The sequence below is a fragment of the Wolffia australiana genome, chromosome 7 (genome assembly GCF_029677425.1).
Source record: "Wolffia australiana isolate 7733 chromosome 7, ASM2967742v1".
In the NCBI taxonomy this organism is placed as follows: domain Eukaryota; kingdom Viridiplantae; phylum Streptophyta; class Magnoliopsida; order Alismatales; family Araceae; genus Wolffia; species Wolffia australiana.
In genome coordinates this window covers 4,338,286-4,346,645 of record NC_135841.1, presented here as the reverse complement: position 1 = coordinate 4,346,645, position 8,360 = coordinate 4,338,286, and positions in this window count along the sequence as shown.

Genomic DNA, 8,360 nt, shown 5'->3' with positions numbered 1-8,360 from the left:
CCGCGCACGGGCACAAACACCAAATTAGAAAATTTTAAAATAAATTTTTATGATTTATTGTTTCAATTTTCATGAGATTTTTCATTTGTGACTTCATTGTTAAATGAAAAGTGTATTGTTTTAAAATAAATCCCTTAATTTTAAAAATCAATGTCTTATATGCATGATTATCAGATTTTGTATGGTCCTCCTATATTATAATCAATATTACATCTTGTGCATTGAGGGAATGATTGGAGTTACCCCAAATTCTCTTCCTAAGTGCTTGATGGTAATTATGATTAAGTATGTGATACAAGGCTTAACGATGAGGTAGCATGAATCTGATTGGAGTTACCCCAGGGTTCTTGTGAACTCATCGGAAAGCAAGTAACATGGGTATGTCTTGACTGAAATCGATGGTTGTTTGGAGCTACCCCAGGCCATTGAAAGTAAGGGACCGAATATGATTGGATGTGATAGGTGTATGAATCTTATGAGATAAGTTCCTCTGGAACATAATGTAATTGTTTGGAGTTACCCCATATTACATTATGAGAAGGAGGATTTCGATCCCCACGAGAAGATAATCAGAGTCTTCGAGTAGAAAACATACTATTGAGGGTTATGTTTCTTAGTGGGAGAATTAATGATTGAATTGACTATTTTTCTGCCTAATATAAATTTGTATGGTTTTCTCTATGTTTGATAGGATACCATGATGGGCCCTAGTCCTCTACGAGGGATTATGGAATCGCAAAAGTTGACGGGTCCAAATTTCGCTGACTGGCTTCGTAATCTCAGAATCATTCTGAAGAACGAACGCCGTCTCTATGTCCTTGATGAAGATGAACCTGAAATGCCGCCAGCCGGTGCCCCTGATGAAGAACTTATGAAGTTCGAAAGATACAAGCTAGATGTTGACATAGTTCAATGTTACATGCTTGGAACCATATCAAATGAGTTGCAAAGGCAACATGAGGACATGCACCCTCGGACAATGTTGGCTCACTTACGTGAATTATATGCCAAGAATAGCCGAACAGAACGCTATGAACTTGCAAAGAATTTGTTCCGAGCAAGGATGCCCGAGGGGTCTTCGGTAGAAGCTCATGTTCTTAAAATGATCGGACTCATTGAAAGAATGGCTTCTTTGGGTTTCACATTCACTCCGGGACTTGATATCGATCTCATCTTGCAATCACTCCCTAAGACTTTCTCCTCTTTTGTTATGCAGTATAACATGGGCAAGTATGAAAATACTCGCTCGGAACTCCTCAATATGCTAAAGGAGGCTGAGGGAAACATCCTATCGGATAAATCCCAGGTTCTTCTTGTTGGTGAGACTAGCAAGAAGAAAAGAAAGCCCAATTCGAACTTTGTAAAGTACAAAGGGAAGAAAGCAAAGAAGGAGAACCTCAAAAAGAGGAAGAATGCTAATGTCTCAAAGGACAAGGGAGAATGTTTCCATTGTGGCATCAAAGGCCATTGGAAACGAAATTGCAAGAAGTATCTTGAAGAGATAGCCGCCAAGAAGAAGCATGCCAATGCTTCGGGAGGTAAAATCAATATGATTGATTGTTACTTGTCTTCTTGTGATTGTTCATTGTGGGTAATAGATACCGGATGCACAACTCACATATGTAATGACATGCAGGTGATGACAAGTAAACGCAAGTTAGCGCACGGGGAGATGGTGATGAGGCTTGGCAATGGGGCAAAAGTTGCTGCTATGCATGTGGGAAGAGCCAAGCTATCATTATCTCCTGATTTCTCGTTTTTCATAGATGACTGTTATTATGCTCCCGATATCGTATCGAACATCATTTCAGTTTCATGTCTAGACCTTGCTGGTTTCTGTTTAACCTTTGGAAACAAATGTTGTTTGATTTACTTTCAAAGTAAATTGGTTGCTACAGCTCCTTTAGTGAAAGGGTTGTATCTTCTAGACACGTCGAAAAACGAAATAAATCTAAATGTGACTTCTAAGAGAAGTGAACATGAGGTGAACCCCACTTATCTATGGCATTGTAGATTGGGTCACATTAGCACAAAAAGAGTTCAAAAGTTGCATCAAGACAAAAGGTTGGGTGAGTTTGATTATGAATCATTTGACACCTGCGAACCTTGTCTTATGGGCAAGTTGCCAAAGCAACCTTTCAAAGGAAAGGGAACTCGTGCTAATGACATATTGGAACTAGTACATACTGATGTATGTGGTCCAATGTCCACACAAGCAAGGGGTGGATATTCCTACTTCATCACATTCACGGATGATGTGTCAAGATACGGATATGTCTACTTGATGAGACATAAATCCGAATCCCTTGAAAAGTTTAAGGAATATAAGCTTGAAGTAGAGAAGCAAACCGGGAAAAGTATAAAGACTCTTCGATCCGATCGGGGAGGAGAATACTTAAGTACCGAGTTCACCAACTTCCTAAAGGATAATGGGATCCTTGCGCAACTTACGCCTCCCTATACCCCACAATTGAATGGAGTTTCGGAGCGTCGGAATCGAACTTTGTTAGACATGGTTCGATCCATGATGAGCGCTGCCGAGGCACCACGTTTTCTATGGGGATATGCGCTGGAAACATCAGCATATTATATCAACATATTGCCAAGCAAATCCGTATCTTCTTCACCTTATGAGATTTGGTGGGAGAAGAAACCAAGTTATAATCATATTAAAATTTGGGGATGCTTGGCTCATGTTAAGAAACATGATCCGAATAAGCTAGAGTCTCGCACCGAAAGGTGCATGTTTGTTGGTTATCCTAAGAATTCTTATGGATATTATTTCTATCGTTCTCAAGAGCAAAATGTTTTTGTCTCGAGAAGGGCAATTTTCTTAGAACAAGATTTCATCTTGAATAAGAAAGTTGGAAGTAAATTTGAGCTTGAAGAAGCTCAAGACCAACAAACGGAATTGAGATCTTCAGAAGATTCTCAATTGACAGAATATGTTGATCCCGATATGCAAGAACCACGAAGGTCTACAAGGGTGACTAGAATCCCTGATCGATACATTGGACGTATTGATGTAGAGGATGAGGAGTCAATCACCACTATGAGTGGAGATCCCTTGATCTTTAAAGAAGCTATAAATTGTTCTGATTCCATGAAATGGAAAGAAGCTATGGATTCTGAAATCCAATCCATGTACACCAACCAAGTTTGGAACTTGGTCGACATTCCAAAAGGTAAGACACCCATTGGATGTAAATGGATCTTCAAGAAGAAGATTGGTGTAGATGGATCCGTTGAGACTTATAAGGCCCGGCTAGTTGCGAAAGGGTATCGTCAAAGGCAAGGAATTGACTATGACGAAACCTTCTCTCCCGTGGCAATGATTAAGTCGATACGGATACTTCTTGCAATAGCTGCATACTATGATTATGAGGTATGGCAAATGGATGTCAAAACAGCTTTCCTTAATGGAGACCTAGAAGAGGAAGTGTATATGACACAACCTGAAGGTTACACATCCAAGTCCCATCCAAACAAAGTATGTCATTTGCGTAAGTCCATTTATGGACTCAAACAAGCTTCAAGAAGTTGGAACAAGAAATTTGATCATGCGATCAAGACCTTCGACTTCATTCAGAATGGAGATGAACCTTGTGTGTACAAGAAGACTAGTGGGAGCTCCATTACTTTCTTGGTATTATATGTAGATGATATTCTTATCATTGGGAATGATAAAGTGATGTTGAATTCAGTGAAATCATGGTTGTCTAAGAACTTCTCCATGAAAGATCTGGGAGAAGCAACTTATGTATTGGGAATACGGATCTATAGAGATAGATCAAGGAAGTTGCTTGGATTAACACAATCCATGTACATAGACACGATAGTCAAAAGGTTTGGCTTGTCGAATTCCAAAGGCGGGTATCTACCAATACGCCATGGAGTTAAATTATCCAAAAGGGATTGTCCAAACAATCCTGAAGAGATAAAAGCATCTGAATCGATTCCTTATGCTTCGGCTATAGGATCGATTATGTATGCCATGTTATGTACACGACCAGATGTAGCATATGCTCTAAGTGTTACGAGCAGGTTTCAATCTAATCCAGGTTTCAAACATTGGATTACAGTCAAGAATATTCTTAAGTATTTGAGAAATACAAAGAATGATTTTCTTGTTTATGGAGGAGGTGAACTCAAAGTTCAAGGATTCACTGACTCTAGCTTCCACTCTGATCCAGATGACTCTAAGTCAACATCTGGATTCATTTTCATGTTGAATGGAGGAGTTGTTTGTTGGAAGAGTTCCAAACAACCAACAATTGCTGATTCAACTACGGAAGCGGAGTATATAGCGGCTGTTGAGGCGGCTAAGGAAGCGGTATGGTTAAAGAAATTTGTTTCTGACCTAGGTGTGGTTCCTTCAATAGAAGAACCCATTCCTTTATTGTGTGACAACAATGGGACGATTGCACAATCAAAGGATCCAAGGTCTGGACCAAGATCAAGACATGTCTTGAGACGCTTCCATCTCATTCGTGAGATCATAGAGAGAAAGGACATAGTCATACAAAAGGTTGACACATCTGACAATGTGGCAGATCCACTTACCAAGCCAATGACGAAGGACGTGCTAGACGAGCATAGAAGATCTATGGGTCTCAAATGCAAACCTGATTGGCTTTAGTCCAAGTGGGAGATTGTAAGAATTGGTGGCCTAAAGAGCCAATCAACGTACATTCTTGAGTTTATAGTTAATTCTATCGAGACTCTTGTTTTCATTATTTCTATATTGTACATATATGATTAATGAAGTCCCAGGTAATGTCCATATGTTTGAGTGAATTATGAAGAGTTCATAATTTAGGGATCACTAGACTCAAAGGACATTAACCTAAACAATCCCATTTGAAGGAAGTCTAGTAAGGGACACTAGATATTCCGGAAAGAGTGGTGACATCTTTCATGATCACTTGGATGATGATAATGGCCGTTCCCAATAGCCATTTGTGTGATGACACTAATGATGGATGTCAGGTGCTTCTTGGTAAGAAGAAGTTCACTGTATTGATCCGTATGAATCACCTGGATGGTTAAACATCTAAGTCAACCAGGAAGATTCATGTTGTCATAGTATCAATGGTCCTTTGACCTAAGGTATCAAAGATATCTTGTGGTACGAAAGTTGTGCTTTGATCATGTTGACAAAGGCTTCTATTTAGAGGCCCGGTATAAATATGATTAGGCACTTCTAGAGTATCATGGAGGTAATTGAATAGCCGATTAAGAATCATTCAACTTCGATGAATAGAAGTTATGGTCTCACTAATAGATTGCAGTGAATCTCTGGCCAGAGTAATAAAGGAGATTCCAATGATGTGATTCATTGGAGATCTCTTATGCAATCATATTAAAATTGATTCATATGATTGGGATTTGACTGAACCACCATATCCCAGATATCAATCATGAGATCATTAATGAATGAAGGACTATATTGATATGGTATTGATAACAGAAAGGTTTTCATGAAGCAAAATGCATGGATGAAATTCATTTGTCTTCTAGGCCAATGCAAGTGAAGCTTGTCCTTATGGCATGGCAGGAGACTCAACTAACCAATTAGGTTAAATTGGTCAAGGTCAATTAAATTATAAGTGAGTTATGAATTTAATTGACTGGTAAAGTTGATTGGATGATCATCAACTATTAGAGTCATTAAACTAGAATGATAAGTGAACCCATAGGGTCACACACATAAGATCTTATGAGGTGAAGTTATAATTAATTGATGGCATAATGGAAATTAATGCCAAAGGACATGTGGAGAGCCCTATTTAAGGAAATGTGGGCCCTGGGCACAAGCAACCAACTCCAGGTCGAATTTGGTTCTCTCTCTCATCTTTTCTCATCCCCTTCCTCTCCTACTCACTTGGAATTGGAAGAATTCCAAAGAGCATGCAGAGGAGAACAAGGAGGGGTCAAAGAGAAGGATCTGTGAGAGCACCAGTGAACTCACCTCCAAGGGAAGATCGTGTGGATACCGGTAGAGGCCAAACACAAGGGAGGCTCAAAAGTCCATCATCTTCCTCAAGAGGAAAGCTTCTTGGATCAACTTCAACCATTTCATCATTACCAATGGCAATGGTATGTTATTTATTTGCTTTATGATGGAAATGTGTTTCATACAATCATACTATGAATAGATGATTGTAATCCAGTTGAGTTTGAGGTTCAAGAAAAAGTTTCAAACCCCTAGAACTCATAAGAGAATCATAGAACGCTTCCGCTTAAGTCAAGTTTTTGACCAAGTTAGATATCAGATTTCTTTCAATTGGTATCAGAGCATGAAAGTAGACATCACAAGCTTTCCAAAACATCCAAGATCATCAAATTTGGATTAAAATTGGAGGAGTTATGATCATTTCAATTTTTGTGGCAAAAATGACGCGCTTGGCGCGCGCTGCACGCGGCCTGGCGCACGCTGCGCGCGCTGCGCGCGCAAGTGGTGCGCGCATGCGCGCAAGGTAACCGCCAAGGTGGCGGTTACCGCGACGTGTCATAAGATGACACGTCGCTTAGTGGGGCCCGCACGCTCCAATAAAAAAAACCGTTTTTTTTTATTTTAAAGGGACGTGAGCCCCACCGGTTATATTAAAATAACCTCCACCATGCCACGTCATGTCCGCGTGGATGACGGTCATTCGCGGACAATGACGTGGCATGGTGCCACATGGACAGATGATGTGGACGGTGCCAGATCATCGAAACCCTAAATTTCAAAAAAAAAAAGAAGGGGAATGTTCTTCCCCAAATTGGGGATTCGATCCCCGATCAAGATTGATCGTTAATATTTTTTTTGTTTTGTTTTGATTAATCCTTTTGAAGGATTAGTCGATTGAATCTGATTCAATCGATGAAATCAAAAAAAATAATAATAATAATGGATCGCGGGATTAAAATCCCGCGATTTATGTTCTTCCATCTGGAAGAACATTGACAGCGGATCGAATGATCGCGAGAAAAAAAAAGGGTTTCAATCCATTAAATCGTTAATGGATTGAGAATCGAAAAAAAAATTTGTTTTGTTTTGGCGAATCGCGGGATCAAATCCCGCGATTCAGTTCTTCCGTCCGGAAGAACGAACAATCATCAAAAAAAAATAAAATTTTGATTGATTGTTTTTGATTTCATTAAGTTGTTAATGAAGATCAAAGCGAATTTAAAAAAAGAAAATTAATTAAACACGAGATCGCAGATTTTGAATCTGCGATCGTCAGGACAAACTTCGCTGCGGCGGTGAGCACGCTGAGGTGCTGCTGCGCGCAGCGCGGCGCTGGCGCTGTGCGCAGGCGCCTACGCAGGCGCTGCGCGCGCAGCGCGCACGGCGACAAGCGGCGCCGCTGCGCGCGACAGCGCAGCGCGCGCGCACGCCGCAGGCGCCACACGGCGCGGCGCGACGCTGCACAGGCACTATGCGCGCAGCGCGCGCAGGCGCTGCTGGCGCAACCGCGGCGCACGCCGCCCCGAGCGCGTGGCGTGCAGGCGCTGCGCGCTGGCACCTGCGCACAGGCGCTGCGCAAGACAGGCACTGCGCGCGCGCCGCAAGATGCGCCCCAAGCACGGCGCACGGCGCTGCATACGCGCGGCCACGGGCACAAACACCAAATTAGAAAATTTTAAAATAAATTTTTATGATTTATTGTTTCAATTTTCATGAGATTTTTCATTTGTGACTTCATTGTTAAATGAAAAATGTATTGTTTTAAAATAAATCCCTCAATTTTAAAAATCAATGACTTAAATGCATGATTAACAAATCTTGCATGGTCCTCCTATATTATAATCAATATTACATCTTGTGCATTGAGGGAATGATTGGAGTTACCCCAAATTCTCTTCCTAAGTGCTTGATGGTAATTATGATTAAGTATGTGATACAAGGCTTAACGATGAGGTAGCATGAATCTGATTGGAGTTACCCCAGGGTTCTTGTGAACTCATCGGAAAGCAAGTAACATGGGTATGTCTTGACTGAAATCGATGGTTGTTTGGAGCTACCCCAGGCCATTCGAAAGTAAGGGACCGAATATGATTGGATGTGATAGGTGTATGAATCTTATGAGATAAGTTCCTCTGGAACATAATGTAATTGTTTGGAGTTACCCCATATTACATTATGAGAAGGAGGATTTCGATCCCCACGAGAAGATAATCAGAGTCTTCGAGTAGAAAACATACTATTGAGGGTTATGTTTCTTAGTGGGAGAATTAATGATTGAATTGACTATTTTTCTGCCTAATATAAATTTGTATGGTTTTCTCTATGTTTGATAGGATACCATGATGGGCCCTAGTCCTCTACGAGGGATTATGGAATCGCAAAAGTTGACGGGTCCAAATTTCGC